Here is a 16,096-nt window from a genome sequence, read left to right on the forward strand (position 1 = left end):
AGATACCATCATATCGCTTGTTATTGTAACACTTATTGGTGATAAAGTTCAGACTAAAAATTAAGCAGCTGCAATGTAGCAGCACAAATTAGTTTAATGTAAGCAGTCAGGAGCAGCTGGCTGGCTCAGGACTCGAATTTAGCGGTGGGGGGAAGGGTTGTGTGACGCTGACAGTGTTTTTTTCCTCTACATAAACATTTTTGGCTGTTGCAGCTTTTGTGCTGATCATGTGACAGTGTCCCTAGGCAGATAATTTATTTCGGTGGCTTTCATGAGCAATCATTAACCTTCAGACACCGAGTTTGCTTTTTGCTTTGTGGCATTTGTTATTATTATTATTATTTTTTTTTGTATACTAACTAGTTTAATTCAGAAAGTGTCAGGAGAAAATTACAACCAATTTATAATAGACTGCAATGCATAATACTTATGTTTCTATTAAAGCAGACCTTGCTCACAAGAGCATTCCCCCAGCTTAGCTGGCGTTGGTGGATCAGAATAATTATTTTCAGCGTGGCTGTCCCGGGGACGCTACCTCAGTGTCCCCTTCTGATCGGCAGGCCACTGCAAACTACACTGGTAGAGACCCTGTTTGGAGATCAACCTTTGGCAGTCTCCGGGTACTCCGGGGAGGCTGGAGCCCCCAAGCGCTGCGCACGGGGCTGGGGACTGGGCTTCGGGGGTGGGCCCCGCTGGGTCTCTTCTTCCCTCAACCACTGACACACCAGCCTTCAGTAAACAGTGTGGCCGTTTGTACTGAATAACGAGCTGCAATATACGGGGATTGCAAAACAAAGGAAATCAGAAACTGTGTCCTGCATAAAGCAGAAGGGGGCGGGGGACAGAAAAGTATCATTTCTGACATCTACTAATCATGCTGACCCTGTGTTCTGAATTTATCTGTTGTGTCCTCCACAGGTCTGTTTGTATTGTTCAGCCATTTCTGCCAACCAGTAATTCAGGAGTAAAATGCACAGGGTCACTCTTGGGTGTCTATCATACATGATATCTTCAGACACTTTCAGAATGCCGATTATCTTGTGGGTATTGTGTGGGCCCTCTTAGATATTCATTTATTCATTCTCTCATGGTGCGGGGTTGGTGGGGGAACACTCAGGACTACTTTCACAGAGGGATTTGATAAAGTGTATTTATAAACCTCAATGGGCTGTGTTCGGTGCGAAATAAGAGGAAGAAATGTCCTCTTTTCTTTCTCACTTGCTTAAAATGTTTCAGTGATGTGAGCTGTTCTTAATTGATCCTAATATTTCACAAGAATCGATGAATGGGTTATATAGTGTGGATGAAAACTTCCAGTTTTCAAAATTTATGAATAAGAGCTGAAAACATAGGGGGAATTGATACAGTCATTCTTAAACATGTGGAGGCTCCATCGGCGGGCTGGAGGTTGACTGTATGGACCGAAAGGAGGAAGAGCTCGACCAGATGATTGAAGTGAGGGCGGGGACCTGTTTGGGTGACCACTGATGTTGCATGGAAATGAGTGAAAGGGTCCTGCAGGTGTAATTAACGTGTGCGACCTCCGGGGTTCTTGGACTCCCATTGTTGCTGCGGTGGGGGTGGGGTTGGGAATGGGGCTTGGGTGGGATATGGGAACTTCTTTGTCTTCCCAGAAGAGAGAGATTTCTTTCCCAAACATAGGGCCCTGGTGTTCTGGACTCCTATTTCTTAACTTTTCTTGCTCACTGGATTCCAGCTGACGTGATGAGCAGTACTTATCTGGTAAGTGATTCACCTACTTTAGCCGAGGACTTTTGTGTTCAGGGGCCCTCCCTCCATACTGATGATCCTATTTTGTGACTGCAGTGGTAGAAAGACGCGTATCATCCAGGATGGACTTATTTTTATGTATTCATTCTTGTTACATCCTTTTTTCTCTTTTGACTTTAAGAGAAACTGAGAACATTTTCATAGGTGACTAAAAGCATCGCGGACCCTGGGCACCTGGCATCCTGTGCCTGATGGAGAAATTGGCCTGGGGGTTGGCACAGGCACACGACACACCTTCCCCCCAGGGGAGGATGACTTAGGTGAGTACAAGTGCTAAATGTCACGGTGTGGTTAAAGCATTCACAGTTCCTTCCAGACACTTCTTTGTTGCAGACTCCCCTGCTAGGTTCAGCTTTTGGGGGGCGGCCCATCTCGGGGGGAGCTCACTCTTATCCTTCCCTCTACCCCTTGTTTGTGATACTGTTGAACTCCTTCCCAGCCCTCCTATCCTCTCTTGAGCCCTATGCGCTTTATTTGAGCCAGTATCCCCTTGGACTCTGTTCTGAACTGCACTCTCATTTTTTTTTTTTTTTTTTTTGCATTGCGTATCCCACAGTCCCAAGCTTTGCACATGCAGAACCACTTCATTCCAGAGGCCTCTACACATGCACTTTCCCGTTTGTACACGTACGACCCAACAGGACTGTCTCTGAGCCTCTCTGCTCTTTGAGTCAGCACATCCTTGCTCCTCTCAAAGTCAGCTTTGTCTTTTTACCATTTGAAACCCCCTTAACTTTCTGCTACTTTAACCCCACCTGGCAGTTTATGTCTGAGTGATCTTAGATGATTTCTTCTTTAGCACCAGTTTTCTTATCTCTACAAAATAGATTTATAATCGCCCGCGATGCGTTGAATACGCACCGTGGGCCGGGTGTTGTGCTAAGGAACTTGCTAAGTAGGTGATTAACATGCATTCTCTCTTTCCATCACGACAAAGACTCATGAGGTGTAGACTGTCATTAATCTCATTTCACCGATGGGGAAGCTGAGGCACAAAGAGATTTAGTAATTCAAGGTTTCCCAGATAGAATGTGATCGCTTCGGGATTCCAACGCAAGCAGTTGTGTCCCAGAGCATGGGTTCTCAATTGTCATGTTGTGCCACTCTTAGGCTATTCTTACCCCTACGAAGGGTTATTGTGATTCACTTACTTAGCCAACATGGTTCTCACCTGCTGTGTGCCAGGCATGCACTGATACCCGTTTTTAGGAACCTTCCGTTATCGCTCAAGGGACAGGTCAGGAGACCTAGAAGGATAAATAAAAGTATTAGCTAGCACATGCGAAGAACCTCTCAAGCAGCACAGAAAAGAAGGGAGACAGAGGCTGCGGGTAGATGAGAAGGTAGCTGGGAAGGCTTTCTAGAGAAGAAAAGATTTAGACCTTAAAGGAAGGATCATTGTGGATAATGGACAAAAGCAGCAGGGAATTTCCAGACCAAAGCAAAGGTTAGGCAGGAGGCCAGGTATTTTCTGGTTTCAGCCATAAGCTTTAAAATAGTCAACACCTGGCAGTTACAGTTTTGCTTAGAAACCTTGCCCCTTCTCTGAGTGGGCAGGTACCAAGTTATTACTACTTTAAGCAGCTATGAGAGCCACAGCTTTAGAGAGCCATGGCCAAGATGAGATTCACATAAGACACAAGAGAGTGAGTCAGGGTGACACCATGGGAATAATGTCATTTATTCTTTCCCCCTGCCACTTTTTCGTCACTGCTTATCGAATACCGTATTCTAAGCAGGAACTTCTCGTGAGGTCAGGCAGGGAGAAAAAGCTCTTGTCCTGGAGGTCAGCCTGCAGGGCAAAGGAATAGGAAAATGCAAACAATTACCACCGAATGTGATCACGGTAGTTAGAAAAGTGCGTGGCGGATGCCGAGGTGGTCCCAAGGAGGACACTGCCGGTCTCCTCCCGTGTTTGGATCAGGCAACACTGCGTGCAGGAGGTGTTACTTGAGTTGTGTCTCAAGTAGGTGTTCGCTAACTTAAAAAGGAGAAAGCACAGGCAGCCTGGGGGATGGGGGGGAGATCAACACAGGCAAACACATGAACTTGGGGACCTGTGACTAATGCAAAGTCAGGACTCCAACAGTCTGCTTTCACGGAAGCCTCAGTTGAGGTGTGGCTGGTTAGATCTCAAAGGTGGGGCTTCAGGCAGGGGAGAGTCAGTCACAGCCAAGTCACATGGGCAGAAAAGAAGAAGTAGGAAGAGCAGTTAGGAGCCCATGTGATCATTTTGGTGCCAGATGGGGAGGACCTGACCCCAGGTAGTGGGACTGAGGAGGACGGAGTGTGCTTATTGAGGCTGAGGGCTGGCTGAGTATGAATGGACTCATCCATTCCTAGGCTAACTCCCAGGTTTCCGGGACATTAACTGAGCTTGGGGATAAGATGGAGACTTAAGATGAACTGAAGAGGTAAGTACAGTCAATTCTCTGTGTTTATGGCACTTATGTTCTATAAAGGGGAAATAAAGGTTAGGCTCCTGGAAGCCACTGGTCACATTTTCATCAATGGGTTAACATCTAATCTTGCTTTTTTGTGTGTTTCTGTTTAAAACCACTGTATTAGTTAGGGTTCTCCAAAGAAACCCAACCAATAAAATATCGATATATTTATATAATCTCTCTATATTAGCAGTGGAATATATGTGTAAGTGTAAATGCAAAGCTATATATATATATCGAGAGAGACAGAGTCAGAGATAAATAAAAGGAAATTTATTATGGCTCACCTGGTTATAGAGGTTGTCTCACGATTGGCCATCTGCAAGCTGGAGACTCAGAAATTCTAGCATGAGTCTGAAGGCCTAAGAACCAGGGGAACCTACGGGGTAAATTCCAGCCCAGCAGAAGACCTACCTCAAATGTCAGGCCAGGGGGAACAGTGCCAAATTCCTCCTTCTTCTGCCTTTTGTTCCATTCAGGCCTTCAAGGGATTGGATGGTACCTCTCCCCCCCTCCCCCCCACCTTTGTTGGGGAAGGCAATGGTTCTACTGAGTCTAAGAAAGCAAATGCTAATCTCATCCTGAAGGCCCTCACGGACACGCCCAGAATTAATGTTTAATCTGGGCACCCCAGAGGGCAGTCAAATTGACTCATGAAATTAGCCATCACAGACCCTAATTCAGTATATATTGTTGATTCATTAACAGTAACACTGTAGCTCATGGCCGAAGAAAGCTTACAGATACCTGTGTTTTCTCTGTAAGGCACACTGCAGTCTTAGGCTTAGTAGCACTAAGTAACACTTCAACAGTATGCTTGGGGTGTTCGTTTTAAGAGTGAAATCCCCAACAAAACACACAAAAATGGGAAAAAGGTGCCACCAAATAGACTGCATAAAGAGTCCTTGTTTAGCACATGGTGGTGTGAACACTGCCTCATTCTACCTCACTGGGAATGTATGGGTCCAACACCTCAAATTTTTCTCCATTCTGCACGTGTCTGTGATAGACCTTGAGTACATTGTGTGTATTGATTTGGGGGTTATAGACAAATTTAGCAAATAGAAAAACTTGCAATTTGGAATCCACATATAATCATTTTTCAAATCGCTTAAGATTTGAAAATTTTGCTTATGAAGTGCCTTTAAGTCATGCAGTTGAAAGTCCAGAGAGTGTTGAGCCAGAAAACAAATACTTGAGATACACTCGTATTTTATTTATTAAAAACATTTTTTTTGGGGGGGGGTGCCTGGGTGGCTCAGTTGGTTAAGCATCCGACATTGGCTCATGTAGTGATCTCAAAGTTCATGAGTTTGAGCCCCGCATGGGGCTCTGGGCTGACAACTTGTAGCCTGCTTGGAATTTTCTCTCTCTGCCCCTCTCCACTTGTGTACATGCTCTCTCTCTCTCTCTCTCTCTCTCTCCAAACTAAATAAGTAACCATTTAAAAATTTTTTCAGTTTTAGAGATAGAGAGAGCATGAGTGAGGGAAAGAGGAAGAGAGAGAGAGAGGGAGGGAGAGAGAGAGAGAGAAAGAGAGAGAGGGAGAATCTCAAGCAAGCTTCACATTCAGTGCAGAGCCTGATGTGGGGCTTGATCCCATGACCCTGGTGACCTTAGTTGAAATCAAGAGTCAGACACTTGACTGACTGAGCCACCCAGGCGCCCCCCGTTAGTATTTAAATGGCTAAACCATACTGACTGTGTGAGAGATTATGGGGTGTAAGTGAATAATCTCATGATGTCTACCAGTACATCATGGTGACAAGTAGAGACAGGGGCAGGGGCTGTTGCGATGCCAGAGGCAGAACATGGCAGCACAGTGGAGGAACTCTAGATCCTTATGAAGTGAGCTGCTATGTGCATCCCTCCCTCCACACCCTGCAGTGGAATCTGATGTAAGTGGGACTCTGGGTGACATCCCTGGAAGGGGCCGAGGAGACTGGATTCAGGATCATCACTGCACACGTCATGGGGAGGGGGGGTGTGTGGGTCAGCACTTGGCAGTGAGCTCTTAGAAGAATCCCTGCCCCGGGCGCCTGGGTGGCTCAGTTGGGTGAGCGTCCGACTTCAGCTCAGGTCATGATCTCACGGTCTGTGAGTTGGAGCCCCGTGTCGGGCTCTGTGCTGACAGCTCAGAGCCTGGAGCCTGCTTTGGATTCTGAGTCTCCCTCTGTCTCTGCCCCTAACCCACTCGCATTCTGTCTCTGTCTCTCTCAAAAATAAATAAATATTAAAAACCTGCTCTATAGTTTTGGCTATTCTCCTGCTGGGAAAGGAGGACATCAGCTGCTCTGTCCTGGATCCCTTGGGTACCCTTCATATACTACACAACTTCTTTGGGACCTGGGCTTCAGAGAGATGCACTCTGGGGTAGACATCCTACCTTGATGTTCTTTTTTCAGTTATAAACTTCAAAAAAAAAAATTTTTTTTTAATGTTTCTTCATTTTTTGATAGAGAGAGACAGAGCGTGAGTGGGGGAGGGGCAGAGAGAGAGGGAGACACAGAATCCAAAGCAGGCTCCGGGCTCCGAGCCATCAGCACAGAGCCCAATGCAGGGCTCTAACTCACAAACCAAGAGATCATGACCTGAGCCGAAGTAGGACGCTCAACCGACTGAGCCATCCAGGTGGCCCTTCAGTTATAAACGTCTCATATTTCCGTGCAACCTGTCCTTCTCTGTAAACCCCACATCCTATTCTCCCTGTTTTCTGGTGGTCCTTTCATCTATCTTTTTTCTACCATAACGCCATTCTTACAGCTACATAAGCTAAAATAGTTAAGACTTAAAAAAAAGAGTTAGATTTGGGACCCAACCATTCAACATTTCTTCACCCCCTCTTCCCACCGATGCTAGGCGTTAGGCACTGTGCTAAGAGCTAGATATGTAGTGACCAATGAACTAGGAGGCATGGTTCCTGTGCTCCCATACCATAGAGCGTAGGAAATATGATCCAGTGTGAGGCAGCCTGGAGCCAGGACCCCGGGGTTCAAGTCCCGCCTGGGGCGTCATTTGTTGATGTAACAGTGGACAAGTCACTTTAGCTCTTAGGAACTCCTCTCTCGTTTGTAAAACGCAGGGTTTTGATTTCTGAATTCTGTCTGGCCCCGTACGTTCAATGATTCTGTAAAGTAAAGTACTTTCATGTTGTGTTGTGGGATGGGGGCAAATGTTATCAGGCTTGATTGTCCCAGGGAAGCAAGGCTTAATAGAGATTGTCTAGGTTGCTGACAGCTTTGAGCCCCCTCCACTGTGTGTGCACACCCCCTCTGGAAAGGATAGGGTGATTGTCAATGCTCACCATGCAAGGATTGAACCCTGGAGTATTTGGAGGCTGCAGAGGGATTTAGTGAATAGAAGGGAAGATGCCAGCCTTGGGGAAAGGATTTGATAATACCTTGCGCGATTTAGCACCAGCTGGAGAGTGGGTCCTCCACTTCCAATTGTTATGCTCGGGGTTTAACGGAATGACTCCATTTGAAAGCCACCGCTGTGCCTTTGTGAGCAGTAGCAGGAGCTCGTGTATTGTTCAGGGTCCCCAAGAACATCTTAGAGAGACCAGGAGACCACATTTGAAATACAAAAAGTTGAGTTACTTTACCAGAGGCAAACAGAGGCAAACACAGCGTGGAAATCTGTTGCATGTGTGGTAATTTCTGCAAATTAACTTCTCGGATAGAGATCTGTTGAAAGCATGAAGGGAAGCATGAATCCAAATAAAAATTATTTTTCAAATAAATAGTAGGTAATACCCCAGTGGAGGCTGACGGTTCTTCTTCTGGGCAATGCCCACTAGGTATTTCACTATTAGCAGAAGGAAGTCAGAGAGATGTTATGTTTTACTACATTCTGTTATGTATAAGGTAAATAGATATCTTCTTCAAAGGATGTTTTTTTAAGGAAAAAAAAAAAGTACCCATCACAAAAGAACGCTCCTTTGTTTGTTTTATGGCTAAAGGATAGCTTTATTTAAATTAACAACCCCTCGTGATCCAGGGAGGGAAAGCAGGTTGAATCCACAGGGCAAGGTATGGCAGCTGGTCTAGGCATTGCCCTTGATTGGATGTTTGACCTTAGACATTAAAAAACATTTCTCTAGCACTTTCCTTGAATTCAAAGTGCAGATAGCAGCAATTTCTGTACCTTTACTTACCTTGCAGGTTGATTAATCACCGTAAAATATATGGGGTGCTTCAGGAGAAAGATTTGCTTTTAGTACAAGCCCACTGAGTAATATTCATTGAGTCACAAATGTATTTGGAGCTGTGATTAGAACTGAATTGATCTACTAACGTATGCAAGACATTTAGATGCCTGGGAATACCTGATCATTATAAAATGTGACCACAATTTTAAAGAAATAGCTGCAAAGATTGTTCTGACTTTAGAAACTCTGGCAACTTAACCTGAAAGAGAAGGCATTCAGGTTCCTTGACATTCTCTTCCTACTGTTTTCGGTAGTAAACTGTTCCCTCTTTCTTTTGTTCTTTATCTTTGGCTTCCTGCCTCTGGTTTCCTGCTTCCTACCTCCCAGCCTTTTGTTCTTCTCTTACTTGGGGTTCCTCTCTTACTCAAGTATGTGGCATCGGAACTTAAACTCAACTACTTAGGGCCAACAGGCTGTGGAGTCAGGTGACACAGTCTTTTGCTGGGAATGGTGGAAACATTATGTTACAATGTTCTAGTTCCCCGAGGAAAAGAGGCCTTTACCATTCAACAGTTGAGCTGATTAAGGAAGAGGGAGTACTGAGGGTCCTGGCTGAAGAGATAACAAACAAAACCCCAAAACGAATGCCATCGAAAACGCCAAGAGACTGTAAAGAGTCTACTATCCAAGCCACAGCACTCAGGAAATGCTGAGATAGTGTGGTTTCCATTATTAGTTATTAGTATTACTTAAAAAATGTGTGGGGTACATATGATAAGGTCCACATGTAAAACCGGCTCTCTTGGGATTTGACAGATGAATTCTGCTAAATGTAAGGAGAAGTTGGATGGAAACATAAACAATGGAGTTAACGTAAAAGAAAACACACTATCGCTGACTATCGCTGAGTTGAGAAGAGCAGCGAATTGTGAATGATTAAGAGAAATGATACCAAATTACATGGATTTGCTGTTAAAGTAGTATGGGATTGTTTGCTTTTAATGTGTCGGTTTTGTTTTATTTATTTATTTATTTATTTATTTATTTATTTATTTATGAGCAGCAGGAACAAGTTGATTAGAATATAAGATTAGGAAGGAATAGAAGGCAAGCTGTCTTTACAGAGAGGGGACATTCGAACGTGAATTTAACGTGTCAATTTAATTTTAAATAGAATTCAATTTATTTCGCTTCTTTAAGAAAAAAACAGAACAAAACAAAACCCTTGAAGGCTTAAATGGCCCTCTTCTTCAAATGTCCCCTCATATTCTGTCCTCTTTCAAGGCTCTTCTCCTCCATCAGGGCCCCTTTTCAGGGCCCCCCTACATTTGCAGGCCATCTAATCCTCTCCCATGAGGGATCTTGAGCTTTTGGCTCAGGCTGCTTTTGTAGCAGTTACCATAGAGCACGTGTTCCATTATATGCTCTTTCCTGTCAGGAGGCCCTCTTGGAATTTAATGGCCCCTTCTGGGTTGTCTTGTCTCTCTGTCCTAGTCCCCATCCCCAGCACTTGTCCCTCTTCATGTAACTGCCTGTTGACTTCCCCTTCTGGCTGAACCAACCGTAAGCTCCCGGAGGATGGCCACTGCCTTCTTCACCCATGATGATCGATCCTTGGTGAGATAAATATTTCACTGTCAAACCAAAAGTGTGTTTTCTTATCATTGTTTTTGAAGTAAGCACATTTTAAAAAACTTGCATGTTCAGCTTTCAGTCAGATCTATCCCTGAATTGCATTCTAAATTGCGTATCATCCTGTCTCTCTGCCAATGGTAACACTGACGATTTCCTGCGTTTCCTTACATGCCGTGTACCCTCTGCCTGGAATCTTCCACCCAATGTCTTGTTGACTAACTTCTGCTCATTCTTTCCATCTCAGCTCAAACTCCGCTTCCTTTCTGGTATCTCCCTCTTTCCTCTTGCCCACCCAGTCTGAAACAGCTTCCCCTAAAATAATCACTCATCACACCCTTATTTTTCCTTAATATCATTTATCAAAAGTGCAAGAGATCTATTTCTATTTCTTTAATGATTTGTTTCTTCTACTAGATTGTTATCTAGTAGAGTAAAGAATTGATTTATATATTAGTTCAGGATTATATTTCTAACACCTAGCTCAGTGTATGCAATTCATATTGGTAAAATGATGATTTTTCTTTTGCTCTTTCTACTGTCTAAAGGGCGCTGTAGGAATACATAGATAAATAAGATATTGTTCCTAACCTTAGGGAGAAATCCATATCTCTGATGCCTTTCAGTTAAAAAAGACACATGGTGTTGGGGATTAAGAAGAACCCAAAGCTATAGAAATTGGGTATTGGAATGTCTTTTTTTTTTTTTTTTTTTTACCATGAAATATATAATAGTTGTACAGTTGTTAGACATTGATGAAGGAAATTCCTGGTGATAGAAAACTATATATTTATTCAGTAATCTATTAAATAAGTTTACACATTGTGAATCAGAGCATTACACTATATTTTTTAAAATACTTATTTTGAGAGAGAGAGAGAGTGTGTGTGCGAGTAGGGGAAGGGTAGAGAGAGAGGGAAAGAAAGAATCCCAAGCAGGCTCTGTGCTGTCAGTGCAGGGCCTGACATGGGGCTCGAATCCCACGAACCATGAGATCATGACCTGAGCCGCAATCAAGAGGAGGATGCCCAACTGACTGAGCCACCCGAGAGCACCTCAGAGCATTACATTATTTTGAGGGCTAGTTGGTATATATGGTGATCTATACTTTCAATTTTTGCTAAGTTTCATTTTTGGCAGCTACATATATATATATATATATATATATATATATATATATATATATATCAGTCTCCCTGCAGTAACAGCACCAGGGTCCCCCAACTTTGGTTTTTGGGTATCTGGGGCTCCGGAGGAAAAAAACCAGTGCCTCAGGAAGAGGGGGAAGTCTCAGAGTGTAGCTGAAGGGTATCCATTCAGAGATTTGCCAAGTTCTAGTCCCCCTGGCATTAACATTTAAGTTTGCCCCTAAGTTGGCATTGTTTTAAAAATTTCATCTTTCTCTTCAAGGCTATCTGTATTAATTTACTCTTTAAATAACCATCAGTTGCTCTGGTATGTGTTTAGGGATGACCATGTTTAGTTAAGAAGACACTGTCCTCCTCTATTTGCTTTAATCTGTGACAGACAGTATGGAAATAAACATTTTGAAAGTCCAACAAGCCACGGCCTTATGTAATAGATAGAAGCAAACCCATAAATAATAAAAAAAACACATAAATATTTATAGAGTTTAGCTGCTTAGGGTATTGAAATAAAAAAAAAAAAACCCAAAACCTGTCACCTTTCTTTTAAAATTTTAGCCAGGGAACCTTTAGGGAAAGCAAAGAGACCTTCTGGTCAATGAAACTGATGTAATAGCTAATGCTTACCTTGGGCTGAAATGTGTCCGATACCACTCTAAGTGATTTGCAGATATTAATTCCTTTAATCTTTATACCAACTGTAGTGGATGCTGTGGTGTGTCAAACAGATGTCTCCTACAGGACAAGGCATTTGTTCTCTCATTTCCTGAGGTGTAGTCTGCGGACAGCTTCTAGCTAAATCCCTCCCTGGAAATTGCCCTTGGCAGAAAGGAGCTGCCCCGCTCAAGGTTGCCTACCTTCCCGGGGATAGCCTGCCTCCTGAGATTGGTCAGTTTCGGGGGTGCAAAGGTCCGGTTGACTTGCCTCAATTCAGGGGATGTCTGCAGGGCCATTCTGGCTTCTGAGCTCTGTGTGAGAGCAGGTGAGGCTCTTTTGCAACCGTATCACCCGTCCACTTCATCCGCCTCCTCAAACTGGCTTCCCTCGCTGCCCCTCTGATATTTTTCCTGAGAGAACTCCCTACATAAATTTCTTTCTGAGAATCTGTTTCCTAGGGAATCAGGCAGCCACACTAACTTCGTAATTATTTTCATAGGTAAGAACACTGAGGCTCAGAAGAGGAGTGATCAGCCCACAGTCACATAGTCAGGATTCAGAGCCCAGCTCTAGAATGAGTGCTTTCCGCCCCTATGCTCTGTCTTAAAATAGGACAGGGAAACTGATGGGCCCTGCCTCTTCTGGCTCTGCCTTCCTCTCAGGCTGAGTCTTGCTCTGTGTCCTCTCACCTGCCCCTGTTTCAGTCACACTGGCCCGCCTTCAGTCCCTTTTCCTGGTCATGAATGAGTGAGCGTATTACTAAGGCGGTGGGGGTGGGGTATTAGGATGGAGGCTGGAGATGATTAGAATCTTAGAGGAGGAATTTGACCACAGCAAAGAGAAGAAAGAATAAAATGTGGCTGATATTATGGTCAGTAAGTAATAATTTATGAAATGTAAATCTGAGGTTCTCAGCTTCGGGCAAAGCATTTTGCGCTCGGGACAGTATTAAGTTCTTCTTGTGAGGCACACAGGAAATAATGTCTGCATCCTTTGAAATTTATAATCATTTTGGGAAGAGAAAAAAACACTGTAGAAGAAAGAACAAAAGAACAACACAAGGTCATATGTAATCAAGAGCAAGATAATGTGACGTAGTCTAGATATATTTGTGAGACCCCGTAGTCGAAACTAGGGAAGTTTAGCTACAGAAAATACCATGAAAATGAAATTAATTGCTGAGGGTTCGTTAACTTTATAAGTTAACTTTAACTTTATAAGTTAAAAGGAGAGGAAAGATCATTCTTGGCAGCAGAAACACGGGATCATGTAAAGAGAGGCAATGTCTCATTTAAGCTCACATTTCTCTGAGACCAGTGCTGTAGAATTTATGAGAAAGTGGAGGTACGCAGAGGTAAAGGAGGGCTAGCTCACTCGGTGAGCTATGGAACCAAGGCCTGAACCCAGACAAGCTGCTTCCAGAGTACACGACCTTAATCACCATCCTTTGGAACACAAGGTTTGCAGTGATCAGGGGGATCCAGTGGGTCCAGTCATGAGGCTGTTAAAATTGCAGGTTGGGAGAGTTTGGACAGACCCGTTAGGCAACCAGAGACCTTTGTGATCAGGGCAAAGCACGGGTTTGGAAGGCAAACTGAAGAGTGTTCTCGTTCAGCTCTAGTCGTCGTGGGAAGAGTTGCTTACCCACGTCAAGGCTCCGCGTTCTCTCTGATAAAAATGGGAATAACAAAACTTAACTCTGAGGGTTGTAGGAGGATTAAATATAGTGTATGTACAGCAATTTGCCTAGGCCCTAGGATGATTGTGGCAGGTACTCAGCCAATAGATGTTGTTTCAGTGTAGATTATTAAATGTGGGTGGAGGGGCCTGGAAAAGATGAGACCAGAGGACAAAATATTGAAAATGGAATTTTAGGAAGATAGAGACGGCCACGAGGTGTATGATGGACTGAACAAGGATGGGTTGGGGGTGTGGATACAGGTATACAGAATATCACGAATTAGGATTTTCCAGTAAGAGAAGGATCCTAGGCAATGGTCGCAGAAACATGGAGGAAAGGGGAGACCGACCGATGTTGGGGAGGACAGGTCGACAAGATACTGCGCCTAGAAGACAGGAGAAGAGGCCGGGAAAGTAGCTAGACCAAAAAGGTAAGAGAACGGTAATACCATTCAGGGAAAAAAATGGGGAAAGTGAGGGAGAGTGGAGTAGCTGGGTGCGTGCTGAGAGACTCTGATGTTGAAGTGAAGTGATAGATGGAAAAATCATTGAGAAGACTCTGAACAGGGGAATAATGAAAGGAATTAAAAAAGCAAACGGTCCCATTAATTTTGATCTTGGGGAGGTGGAATTTCTGGTGGTAGTCTTTCTGGCTAAAATTTCGAGGGGAAGAGTCAAGAAACGTGGCTGCCTAGAAGTGGTGCCATCCTTGCATAAAAAAAGGGAGCTGAAGAGCAGAGGTGTGGATGACATCGGGTTTACAAAGGGCCAAGATAGATTCATACCTGGAGATCACATGAGAGGTAGATCCTGCCTGCTTATAAAACCAAATCCCTTCCCGTGTGGGTTCAATGGGATTCTTCCTCTGAAACCTACACTAAGACTGACTCAGTGATTTGTTTGTTTTTGTTTTTGTTTTTTTTTCAGATTGTCACTTGTGGACATTTTAGAAGAAAATTTCAAGACATTAGGCTTCTTCTGTTCTTTTACTTTAAGAGCAACATGATGGAATGGCTTGCCGACACCAAAGCGTTCAGAAGAACTATTTCTGTTTTTCCAAAGGGCTTAATAAGGAAACAGCTTATTCTCTCTGAGGAAAATGACACTTCACAGAGGCCAAATATATTTCTGTAAATTGTGAAGGATAATAATGTTGTTCCAATTAAGCTCTTCATGCTCACGGTATAGAGGCCAATCTGACCTTATACAAATAGGACAGTAGGAGAAAAAAGATGCTACTGTCAAAAATGCTCTCACCTGAAGGGTAAATGTCATGAACAAGCAGTTGCCAAAAAATTCTAGAGAAGCTAGAAGCATCATTTTATTTTTCCAAAATGATGACTAGATGGATTTGTAAACTGAGAAACTACAGGGAGCTGGAATCAAGGAATTTGAAGGGATCAGCCATGCTGAGCCAAGCGGCCTTTCTCAGAATCTAAAATTTCTTATTTTCCGATAACAAAGCCTTAAACCCCTCAGGCAAATAGTCCTAGAAGAAATTTTCTTCATTATTGGCTCGTTAGATGAAGTTGACTCTCATCTCTTAAAATGAATTTGTTTTACTGAGTATTAATGATGCCTTCTAGAAAGTTCTCCCGTTTATTTTTCTGCCCTAAAAATGGTCAAGGTCAGGTTCTGATAAAAGTCCATCTTTTTTCCTTTCTTGTAGACTTATAAAGAAAGATGGAGAGCAAAAACCCAGGAGAAGCCTTCCCTTAGTCTATCTGTGAGCCATAATGTTGTTTATTTATGTGTTTTTAAAAGATACAGTGAAAAATTATTTCTATATTCAGTGAAATATATTAGTGGTGTGATGAAAGAGGAACTCACTACTGTACTTAAAATTCAATTAGCTGGCTGTAGGCTTGGCATAAGATTAGCTTGCCTAGTGATTTTTGTTCTCTCCTTAAATGCTCAAATTTTATTCTCAACCACTAATATCAGTGTTCACGATGAAGGATCAATAAACGCCTTGGAAAGTTTTTTGGTTTTTGTTTGTTTTTTTTTTTTAATTAAAGAAATTTTGCCTGTTAAGGAAACAAATGTACTTGGGAAAGAAATATAGTACAATTTCATGCCCACCAACCAGGCATATACTCATGATATCTGTGGTTTTTTGAGAAAACCTCTCGTTTGAAGATTCCTAATTTCTGTTGTGTAACATGTTATATGACATTTGACCTCTGAGGGCAATGGTAGCCGTACAGCTTTTTAGGTCTGCGATTGCCAGTCCAGTCTACGGTGGGAAAAACATTGACCCAGCATCATATGGGGGCATCTTTCTGAGTGACACCCTCGAACCACAGTAGTTTTCTCATGGAGATTTACACCCACTCCAGCTTCCTGTAGCTTCCAGGGCAGAAACTCCAAGATGGTCTAGACTTTCTTACACTTGGGTTAATTAGGAAGCTATTGGTCCAAATGTTTAATCTGTAGAATTCTTTTGGAAAGCGACATCTTACAGGAAGTGCCAGTGGAAAAAGAACTTATGGGGCAGGGTGGTGGGGTGTACAGAGGGGTGGGGAGCTGGGGAGATTAGTGTTGACCTTTTGCTGATTCTAAGGCCAGCTGGGGCTGTTCTGTATTGCTGTTGTCTG

Source organism: Panthera onca, chromosome B2 (genome assembly GCF_046562875.1).
Source record: "Panthera onca isolate mPanOnc1 chromosome B2, mPanOnc1 haplotype 2, whole genome shotgun sequence".
In the NCBI taxonomy this organism is placed as follows: domain Eukaryota; kingdom Metazoa; phylum Chordata; class Mammalia; order Carnivora; family Felidae; genus Panthera; species Panthera onca.